The sequence below is a fragment of the Hyla sarda genome, chromosome 5 (assembly GCF_029499605.1).
Source record: "Hyla sarda isolate aHylSar1 chromosome 5, aHylSar1.hap1, whole genome shotgun sequence".
Taxonomy (NCBI): Eukaryota; Metazoa; Chordata; class Amphibia; order Anura; family Hylidae; genus Hyla; species Hyla sarda.
Genome location: NC_079193.1, coordinates 155,703,052 through 155,715,250, shown reverse-complemented (window position 1 = coordinate 155,715,250; position 12,199 = coordinate 155,703,052). Strand labels below are relative to the sequence as shown.

At 39.4% G+C, this 12,199-nt stretch overlaps 1 protein-coding gene across 8 annotated transcripts in view; it reads left to right on the top strand.

The window, feature by feature from the left end:
• The window catches only part of TPK1 (thiamin pyrophosphokinase 1), a 528,320-nt gene that overhangs the window by 383,498 nt on the left and 132,623 nt on the right, over positions 1 to 12,199 (top strand). The window lies entirely within an intron of this gene.

Below are 12,199 nucleotides of genomic sequence, written 5' to 3'. Positions count from 1 at the left end.
TAGTAAATGTAGATGTTGCCTATACAACCATAAACTAGCAATGGCAAGTGAGGGAGGTGTTTCCCATATTGACAAAGAGAGGTTATGCTAATACTTTAAGGGAATATCTCACAATGACTAACCCCCTGTGTCTAGTGGGGTATTTGCATTGCTGCTCAGTGGTCTTCAGCACTCCCACAGAGTTCAAACGGATCAGCAGTGTGCATACTTGACCACCACTCTGACCCTCACCAATCAGACACTTATTATTAGTTAGTCTGTGCGGTTACTAAAGGGTGCTTGTTAACCCTTGCTATTCGTGACGCCAGGGTGAGGGTTCCTCAGTAATGCTTGTCCTAGTGCCACCCTTCCCAAGAGCGATAGGGAGGTAGATAATAATAGATTGTCCACAACCGGAGAGTTTTCTGAAACAGTATTAAAGGGGTGTCAGAAAGTTAAACATATTTGTAAATTACTTCTATTAAAAAATCTTAATCCTTCCTGTACTTATTAGCTGCTGAATGCTACAGAGGAAATTCCTTTCTTTTTGGAACACTGATGACATCACGAGCACAGTGCTCTCTGCTGACATCTCTGTCCATTTTAGCAACCATGCATAGCAGATGTATGCTAAGGGCAGCATGGTGGCTCAGTGGTTAGCACTGCTGCCTTGCAGTGCTGGGGACTTGGGTTCAAGTCCCACTAAGGACAACAATAAATAAAGCATTATTATTATTATAACATCAGCAGAGAGAACTGTGCTCGTGATGTCATCAGAGAGCATTCCAAAAAGAAAAGAATTTCCTCTGTAGTATTCAGCAGCTAGTAAGTACAGGAAGGATTAAGATTTTTTAATAGAAGTAATTTACAGATATGTTTAACTTCCTGCCACCAGTTGATTTAAAAGAAAAAAATGTTTTCACTGGAGTACCCCTTTAACTTTTACTGAAGGTTTTCTGCAAGCATCAATAACAGAACAGTCTCTAAGCATAACAACGGCTTTCCTTGGAGATTGACAAAGGTTGGGACTTTAGCATTTAGAGTCTTTTGAGTATGGTGCGTTGTTCCACTGGATTTAGGGGAATTAGTTGCGGTCCAGTAGTCACGCTAGCATTAGCAGGGAGTTAGATTTGAACTCACGGTTTTGGTTCAGCTGAGGCCGGCAGGTTTTTTAGGCCTAGCGTGTCTTTGAAAGTTGCGTAGCACCGTCCTGTTAGTCCTGCATCCTCGGGAGCAGCAACCCAAGAGAGCGATAATTGGATGCAGCTTCCTTATATGGGCAGGGGCTGGACTAACGCTAATTGGTCCATACTGATGTCAAGCACCATTACAGAGATTTGTGGGTAACATGTGACCCAAGGACCTCCTAAGGTCCTCCAACATACCATAGAGGTTATTAGCATATGGAAAGAAGGTGAGAAGTTCAGCTCGCTGACCAAAAAATTTAAACGTAACCTTTACTATGGACGGTAAAAATCCATGCGGACAAAAATAACTAAATGAAGAATAAAAACATCGCGCCGACGCGTTTCGGGCTACAGATGAGCCCTTAATCATGATCTCATCTGTAGCCCGAAACGCGTTGGCGCGATGTTTTTAGTTATTTTTGTCCTCATGGATTTTTACCGTCCATAGTAAAGGTTACGTTTTAATTTTCTGGTCAGCGAGCTGAACTTCTCACCTTCTTTCCATATGCCATTAACGGGAAGCGGCCTGTGTGTTCGTGCTCCAGACTGCTCTCTCCCTATGAAGCCCAGGACTATATTACGGTGTGGTGAGTGAGCTGAGTTGCCCCTTGGCACTTCCTACAAGGTTATTAGCATGGTCACATGACCGAAGGTCCTGCGACGCTGAACAAGGTAAGCACTATACATTACTATAAAATATATATAATTATTAAATATATACATATATTAGCATTAGAGATAGACTTGAGGAGAGGCGACTAGGGGCTGTTCCACCTGAGGAACCCTACCTGAACGTAGTTACTATGACTTTGGGGACCTCTACACTAGGTACGGTATTCAATACAGTACCGGGACACCACAAACCCTTTTAAAGAAGTTTCCCCATCTCTCTGACATGTATGTATGGCATATACAGAATATGCTATAATTTTCCAAAATGTTGAGATTTTACCCCTGAGCCCTCTACCTATCAGACAGATGGGAAAACTGCTTTTATATTGGAGGCTTTTGTATCATTGTCTGCTATATATGCTTGTTGTTTTAATAACTCATACTTATTAGACAGTTTGAATGGAAATGCAATAGGCTGAGCTCTTATCTGCTGCTTTATGTGTTTTCCAACATTTTACTCTAAATGTTGTATTTATATTGACTACATTTGGCTTGATGGGGATAATTGTTATTTACCATGCATAAAAAGCACGGCAGATCATAGGCACAGTTTGTTCCCACTTGCTCTGTTCTTCTTGCATTTTTCATTGCTTCCACTTTTTATACCACCCGCAGTTCTCATTCATATCAGTAAAACAATCTCAGTGTGTGACCCAAGGAGTGGAATCTCCCCATTAAAACACAGCAGTACTATAAAACATGGCAATTCTTATCAGTGCCTTTTCTCTAAATGAAATACTGAACTTGACGCTTCATCTTTTATTGATATTCAACATCACAGTAATAATGTGACATTTTTATTTTTTACTTACAGAAACTTTGGGCTATCTAGACTTTGTATTTATTTTCAGACGAATATGTGAATAAAAGTGAACTTTTCCTTTAAAGGGGTACTCCGGTGGAAAACTTTTTTTTTTTTTTATCAACTGGTGCCAGAAAGTTAACCCCTTAAGGACATAGCGTATTTCCGTTTTTGCGTTTTTGTTTTTTCCTCTTTACATTTTAAAAATCATAACCTTTTCAATTGTGTATCTAAAAATCCATTTGATGGCTTATTTTTGCGCCACCAATTCTACTTTTTAAACCCTTAAGGACTGAGCCCTTTTTCGCCTTAAGGACCAGAGCATTTTTGGAACATCTGACCACTGTCACTTTAAACATTAATAACTCTGGAATGCTTTTAGTTATCATTCTGATTCTGATTTTTTGTGACATATTCTACTTTAACATAGTGGTAAAATTTTGTGGTAACTTGCATCCTTTCCTGGTGAAAAATCCCCAAATTTGATCAAAAAAATAAAAATTTAGCATTTTTCTAACTTTGAAGCTCTCTGCTTGTACGGAAAATGTATATTCAAAATACATTTTTTTTGGTTCACATATACAATATGTCTACTTTTTTTTTTACTTTTGGAAGAAACCAGAGGGTTTCAAAGTACTTAATATAAAGTAGTATATGTCACGAAAAAACTTTCTCGGAATCAGAATGAAAAGTTAAAGCATCCCAGAGTTATTAATGCTTAAAGTGACAGTGGTCAGATGTGCGAAAAATGGACGGGCCCTACACAAAAAATTGTCTGGGTCCTTAAGGGGTTAATCCTTTGGACCAGCTCCAACATTTCTAAAAAAAAAATAATAATAATAATGTTATTTAATTTTTCTTACACAGGTCAAAATTTTTTTACTTGAAACGTTTATAACAAATATGTAACATATTTTTCTCAAATTTATTCGTATGACCTTTTTTTTGTTTTTCATTTTGTGTTGGTTTTGAAGCCATCATACAGAATTGTGGTTTTCTTCCACGTATGCATTGTAAGGTGTCAGGAGAAATGCCGAGATAACACCAGGTATCTGGAAAGATACTTTCTCTGTGTTAATGAGACCCTGAAATAAGAAAGTGTCCAGTCAGCTGGAAGCGCGGGCAGGTGTGAAGAGCAGCATGTTTTCAAGACGCCGGAATGTATAAGTTACACTTCTATTTTCAAGACCTGGAAAAGCTTTTTACAGCTTTTTATAATTTACCTAGCTCACATTTATCCTGTTTATTTATTGATCAAGAGGTTGTCAATTGGTTTATATCTTCTTTTACAATATTTGTTGTTTTCATATAGAGGGTGGTTTGTCTACTGGGTGTTCAATATTTTGCTGTAATGTCTAAGCTAAAGGGGTCCCTGAGTAATGGACAAGATATCTTATCCAAGATATGAATCCTGGAACCTAAACTCTATCCATTATGAACTTCACAGCCCATATCACTACATTTGTAGCTCACAATGTGTAATATACTCTTGACAGATTCATAAATAATGTGAATTCAAATCCTTTCTATCATTTAAAGCAAGACTATGGACTCTCCCATGATATGTTTTTTTTTATATCTCTTAACATTGACTTGCAGGCCACACTTTATTTGAGCAATATCTGTGGTCTCAAAATGATATATAATACAGAATCATAGGTATGAGGCAGCCAATTCTAGTTATAAATGCTTAGTGGTTAGTAGAACTAAGGCCTATTACTGTCTATGAGTGAGACCATGAGTGACAATTGTGTGCATATTCTTCACAAGCCAGAATTTAATGCTAAATAACCTAATGAAGTTGCATAATATAGAATGAATGGGTTTCATTTTGCATTACATATGAAGGTTTCCTATAATGCAATACTTTTGGGTGCAGGTTATCTGAGTACTTAAAGGGGTACTCCAGTGGAATACTTTTTTTTTAAAGGAACTGGTGCCAGAAAGTTAAACAGATGTGTAAATTACTTCTATTAAAAAAATCTTAATCCTTTCAGTACTTTTTTAGCAGCTGTTTGCTACAGAGGAAAATCTTTTTTTTGTGTTGTCCACAGTGCTCTCTTCTGACACCTGATGCCCATATCAGGAACTGTCCAGAGCAGGAGAAAATCTCCATAGCAAACCTATGCTGCTCTGGACAGTTCCTGACATGGACAGAGGTGTCAGCAGAGAGCACTGTGGACAACACAAAAAAAGAAATTCAAAAAGTAAAGAATTTCCTTTGTACCATACAGCTGATAAAAAGTACTAAAAGGATTAAGATTTTTTAATAGAAGTAATTTACAAATGTGTTTAACTTTCTAGCACCAGTTCATTTATATAAAAAAAATAAAAGTTGTCCACCGGAGTACCCCTTTAATTTTTAGCTTTTTTTTGGCAACAATCTGATGAGGATCATGGGAAGAAGTATGCACTGGTATAGCTCCAGATCCTGGTGGAGTGTTAACCCTTGTTCTAAAGGGCAGGGTACCTCTTCATGGCATGGTTTGCCATACCAGACATAACTTTGTACATTTGGTAATGGCTATGCCTAGTACTACTTCTCCTAGCAGCTCAATCCTATTTAACCCCTTCAGGACTCAGCCCATTTTGGCCTTAAGGACTCAGGCAATGAAATGTTTACATTTTCATTGTTTCCTCCTCGCCTTCTAAAAATCATAACTCTTTTATATTTTCATCCACAGACTAGTATGAGGGCTTGTTTTTTGCGCGACCAGTTGTCCTTTGTTATGACATCACTCATTATATCATAAAATGTATAGCGCAACCAAAAAACACTATTTTTGTGGGGAAATTAAAACGAAAAACGCAATTTTGCTAATTTTGGAAGGTTTCGTTTTCACGCCGTACAATTTATGGTAAAAATGACGTGTGTGCTTTATTCTGAGGGTCAATACGATTAAAATGATGATACCCATTATTACATACTTTTATATTATTGTTGCGCTTAAAAAAAATCACAAACTTTTTAACCAAATTACCGTATATACTGGAGTATAAGCCGAGTTTTTCAGCACGATTTTTCGTGCTGAAAACACCCCCCATCGGCTGTCCGGGCTTGCTGGGAGTTGTAGTTTTGAAACCTCCGGAGGTCCGCAGGTTGAAGACCACTGCGGCCTTCGACATCATCCAGCCCCCTCTCACCCCCCTTTTAGTTCTGTACAGTACTCACCTCCGCTCGGCGCTGGTCCGGTGCTGCAGGACTGTCCGGAGAGGAGGTGGTCCGGTGGGATAGTGGTTCCGGGCTGCTATCTTCACCAGGGAGACCTCTTCTAAGCGCTTCGGGCCCGGCCCCAGAATAGTCACGTTGCCTTGACAACGACGCAGAGGTACGTTCATTGCCAACGTACTTCTGCGTCATTGTCAAGGCAACGCCTCTATTCCGGGCCGGAAGCGCGGAGAAGAGGCGCCCCCAGTGAAGATAGCAGCCCGGAACCACTATCCCACCGGATGACCTACTCACCGGACAGCCCTGCAGCACCGGACCAGCGCCGAGCAGAGGCGAGTACTGTACAGAACTAAAGGGGGTGAGAGGGGGCTGGATGATGTCGAAGGCCGCAGTGGTCTGCAACCTGCGGACCTCCGGAGGTTTCAAAACTACAACTCCCAGCAAGCCCGGACAGCCGATGGCTGCCCAGGCTTGCTGGGAGTTGTAGTTTTGAAACCTCTGGAGGTCCGCAGGTTGAAGACAATGAGGGCGGATGATGAGAAGAGGATGATGAAGGGGGGGTGTGGGATGATGACAAGAGGATGATGAAGGGGGGGTGTGGGAGGATGAAGGGGGGTGGGGATGATGACAAGGGGATGATGAAGGGGGGGTGTGGGATGATTACAAGGGGATGATGAAGGGGGGTGGGGATGATGACAAGGGGATGATGAAGGGGGGATGTGTGGGATGATGACAAGGGGATGATGACAGGTGATGATGATGAGGGTCTGGATGATGACAGGCGGTAATGATGATGAGGATGTTAATGACGGGTCTGGATGATGACAGGGGGGGATGATGTATTTCCCACCCTAGGCTTATACTCGAGTCAATAACTTTTCCTGGGATTTTGGGTTGAAATTAGGGGTCTCGGCTTATACTCGGGTCGGCTTATACTCGAGTATATACGGTAGTACGTTTATAATCCCTTTATTTTGATGACCTCTAACTTTTTTATTTTTCTGTATAAGCGGCGGTATGAGGCCTCAGTTTTTGCGCCATGATCTGTACTTTTTTTTGATACCACATTTGCATATAAAAAACTTTTAATACATTTTTTATAATTTTTTTTTAATAAAATGTATTAAAAAAGTAGGAATTTTGGACTTTTTTTTTTTTCGTTCACGCCGTTCACCGTACGGGATCATTAACACTTTATTTTAATAGTTTGGACATTTACGCACGCGGCGATACCAAATATGTCTATAAAAATTTTTTTACGCTTTTTAGGGGTAAAATAGGAAAAAACGGACGTTTCACTTTTTTATTGGGGGAGGGGATTTTTCACTTTTTTTTTACTTTTACATTTTTTTACATTTTTTTTTACACTTGAATAGTCCCCATAGGGGACTATTCATAGCAATACCATGATTGCTAATACTGATCTGTTCTATGTATAGGACATAGAACAGATCAGTGTTATCGGCGATCTTCTGCTCTGGTCTGCTCGATCACAGACCAGAGCAGGAGACGCCGGGAGCCGGACGGAGGAAGGAGAGGGGACCTCCGTGCGGCGTTATGAATGATCGGATCCCCGCAGCAGCGCTGCGGGCGATCCGATCATTCATTCAAATCGCGCACTGCCACAGATGCCGGGATCTGTATTGATCCCGGCACCTGAGGGGTTAATGGCAGACGCCCGCGAGATCGCGGGCGTCGGCCATTGCCGGCGGGTCCCTGGCTGCGATCAGCGGCCGGGATCAGCCGCGCATGACACGGGCATCGCTCCGATGCCCGCGGTTATGCACAGGACGTAAATGTACGTCCTGGTGCGTTAAGTACCACCTCACCAGGACGTACATTTACGTCCTGCGTCCTTAAGGGGTTAAGCGCAACCCTTTAGCTGATCAGTAGGGCAGATCAGAAGTGAAAATGGTCACATCAGTAGAAGACACATAGTGACACCAGCTGGCACTACCACACTTACAGTTGCACAATAAAAAATGTTTTTGTGGTAGAAGAAATTTTTCCAATTACTTATGCAGGGAAATTATTTTTTTTATTTTTTTTATATAGTGTGATATTTTGCATATTTTTATAGCAATATTAACTATGGTAATTTGTCCCTCTCAAGAACCATTTGAACATACAAACTAGGTAACATTTAGATGAAATTTAAAAAGACTGCATAGGGTAAGGAATTCCAAGTTGCTATTCTGCACTTTGATTACTGTCTTATAACATAATGTCAAAGACACTGACAACACTGAGGTAGTTGTTCTCATTCTACAATTCAGATTTTCTGTCATTGTTTAACATGATGCAGAGACCTTGGACTTGAGCTGTATACTCTTCTAGCAATTTACATACTAACTTGTTCAATGCAAAGTTTGCATTGTATACTACATTGTTTATGTACTTTTTATAAATTACATTATACATTTCAATAAATGTACTTTGGGTTTCATATAGTTGATGTAGTAAAGCAAAATAACTTTTCTTAAAGGTGTAGTTGCCCTGGTAATCCAGTTTGCCATATTTTGTCACCTAAAAGCAACAGTGTCTTTCAAACTGATTAAAGTTTCATAAAACAGAATTAGGTCCCATTCACATCCCTTTTCTGGTCTTACATTTGGATGTAATTTGACCTACAGCCTGACGTGTTGCCAACAGGCCCATAGACTTTAATAGATTAAATGTAGTTTTAAGAGATCACTCACACAAATGAGTTAGTGTATCTTTAAATAAGTTATGTGGGGCTTATGATTCATATTGACAACCTGACAATATCCAGAAAAAACTGTCCTGGAGGCAGGGTGTGTTTTCATGTTAAGGTTTTTAATGCTGGAATGAATCGTAAATGAAGTACAGGTAAAAACGAAATAATGAGACATTTCCGCTTATTATAGGGGTACTAAAGTGGAAAACATTATTTTAAATCAACTGGTGCCAGAAAGTTAAACAGAATTGTAAATGACTTCTATACAAAAATCTTAATCCTTCAAGTACATATCAGCTGAACACTGTGCTCTCTGCTGACCCCTCTCTCCATGTCAGGAACTGCTCTGGACAGTTCCTGAAATGGACAGATGTGTCATCAGAGAGCACTGTGGTCAGATAGAAAATAAATTCAAAAAGAAAAGAACTTCCTCGGTAGAATACAGTAGCTGGTATTGAAAGGATTAAGATTTTTAAATCAAAGTAATTTACAAATCTGTTTAACTTTCTGGCACTAGTTGATTTAAAAAAAAAATTCCACCGGAGTACCCCTTTAAATCTGTAAATTTGGCTTTGTCTTCAAAAACGCCATAAAAAAAAATCTGATCATAGAAATGTGCCGTAATGATGCTTTTGTCAAATGACACTATCCAAATTAAACAGTGTTCCCAAAATTTACTGATTTTCTAAAAGAAAGAAAAATCATACTATAAAAAGGCCTATTTCTCAAAACATTTTCCTTTCTTAACTATACTTTGCATTCTTCATAAAACATGCTTTTGGTACACACAGTGTTATATGTAGGTGTTACTCTTTTGCTGTAATGGTTACAGATTTTGTATTGCTGGGAAAATTTAGAACATTTCTTTAAAGAGGTTATCCACCATAAGGGGATTTTAGTACGTACCTGGCAGACAGTAATGGACATGCTTAGGAAGGATCTGCGCTTGTCTTGGGCTAAATGGCTATGTTGTGAGATTACCATAACACTGTGGCTAGCTTTTTGTGAACTGGTATTTCCTGTTTGAGTTTAATTCCATAATTCAATTTTCCTCCCTCCCACACATCAGCCACCCCACCCATTGAAACATAAGTGAGCTGCATCCATTCAAAAGACCTGTTTTTTTCAATCAGGGTGCCTACAGCTGTTGCATTAGTTGCAGATTGATCTCTCTCCCACCAAGCGATCGCTCCACCCATTGAAGCAGACAGGCTCCCTGTCATCAGCTGACTAATGAGTCAGGTCTCGGCCGTATTGCAACCTGGGAAAAATGGGAGACAACAGTTAAAATAAATATTTGTGTGAAAATAACATAAGAAAATAACAAAACCATCACACACAGGTACATACACTATATTATGAACTACACTAACTTTACAGCCCCTGCAGCATAGTCAAATAAAAAAAATTCCTGGAATAGCCTTTTAAGTAGTAAGCTTATTTGGTTCTACTTCATTAGCGTGGAAAGTAAACCTAGAAAAAAATTATTTAAAAAATTCTTCAAAAAATGAATTCTTGTATAATTGTAACAAAAGGGATCATACTAGATAGCGTGGATGGTTTTAGAAGAAGAGATAATTTGTCCTCCACTGATGGATTACGAAAAAATTGCCTTCTTGCTCTATTAGAAAATATGGGCTGTCTGAATTTTTGGGTGGGCTACAAAATAATTTTTGTGGCCTGCATTGACTATAATTTAGCAGCTCTTTGCTAGTGGTGTAAATCAAAATTGTTTTGCATAAACTCTTATTTTTTGTTTACTTTGATTGCTGTTAGTTTTTATGGTATACCTCCAATATGTCGAATTAAACAGTATACACAGATTGAACCTCTCTTAAACTTATTTCAAGGCTTAACTGTGATATTTCAGTAAAATTCCATTTGTCCCTTGTTCTCTTGACAAATACCTACATAAGCTCTTGTACCCATGCGAGGTAATGCTATGTAATCAACATTTATTTGAAGTTTCTTATATGAGGGCTCCATATTAAATTGTATAAAACCTAGTCATAATGTATTTTCTATATAGATGTGGTTATGATCATGACCTCCTTCCTTTATTCTTCTGCACAAGTCTAGCATTTCCTGTGATTGATCATTCAGACAGACTATTCAGAAGTTCTCATTGTGACAGATTTAACTATGAATTTTATAAACTCACTAGCCGCTGGCCTGGCATATTGTTAATGGGTTAGTCAAAATAAAATATGTCTATATCATCTAGTACGGGAAGCGAAGTGATTAAATTTATACACAAAATTGTATGCAACAGAAAAAGATTATCATTGTAATCCAGAAATATATCAGTGAAAACCTCTTTGGGCACATCATGGTTTAACTTTATTATGAGATTTCCCATCATGCCACACATTCAGCTGCATTGTGCAGTCATTTGGTTTTTAACTCACTGTGGTTTATGAGCTAAGCCTGCTGCTTCTCCGCAAGAAAATGTTCTTCTTGTCTTTTTTAAGTATTTTATCATTTCATATTACTTTGGGATCTAATTTGTCCACCCTCATATAACTTTCAAAGAATTGTACTGTTTATTGTGTCACTATCAAAGGACAGATTCACTTTTGTAACAGTCGACTTTGTATCCAATTTTTAAATACCCTTTTTGGGTTAAAGAGGTTTGATGACCTATATTGAGGGTAGATCATCAATATCAGATTATTGGGGGGCCCACAAATGGCACCCTGCCATTATGCTGTTTGCCCCTGCTGCCATTCTGGCTTAAACAGAGAAACAGGGCTGGAGACAGATAGCTCTGTTATCTGTGTAGGGGCCTTGCTTGGTTACTTCAGCTCAGCTCCAATCCACTTTAATAAGAACTGACCTGCAGTAACCCAGCATGGCCACTACACAATGCAAGGAGCTGTCCACTTTAGGCTCCAATCACTGTGCATATGCTTCATATGCCAGAACTGCTGCTTAAGGCTTTGATCACATTGCCGTCAAACTATTCAGAGTTCCGTCAGCAATCCAGCCAAAAGGACGGGAGTTTAGCGGAATTTCTCCGCTAAAATCCTGTAAAATTACCGGGTCACCAACAGACCCCATGCAAGTGAATGGGGTCTGTCATGAACCGGTAGTAGCCATTTGTATCCGACCTGTTTCAGGGTCCTTAACGGGTCAGATGCAAACGACCGTGTGAACCTAGCCTAAACAAATTGCTGATCTGTGGGACTGCTGTATGTTGGCACCCCTTCAATCTGATATTAATGCCCTATCCTGAGAAAATGTCATCAATAAGTTGTGATCAGAAAACTCCTCAATTGAGTGAGGTCCTCTGTTGATAATGTTCATTTCTTGACCACAATGGAGACGTGATTACAAATAGTGTTTGTCACTCTGGAGGACCGGTGCTTTCCTGCATTACACAGACTAACCATTATGGGAATGAGCACCTACCTTTACATAATTAAAGGAGTTGATCAGATTGTATAAATAGCACATTTATGAGTGGCTTAATACACAGATCACAGTTAAACACAGAATATTGATGTCCGCCAAGTCCACAAGAGGACTTATCCATGTGATGGCTTTTCCACACTGCACCTGAGATGGTATGGAATAGTAGCTGAACATGTTAAGCACATGTGCAGATGTGGAAGATTCCACTGCCTTTATCTGCCCATGTGCTGAAAGCATTCTGCAACTTCTCAGTACCTGCATACAAGTGAAAGCAGCCT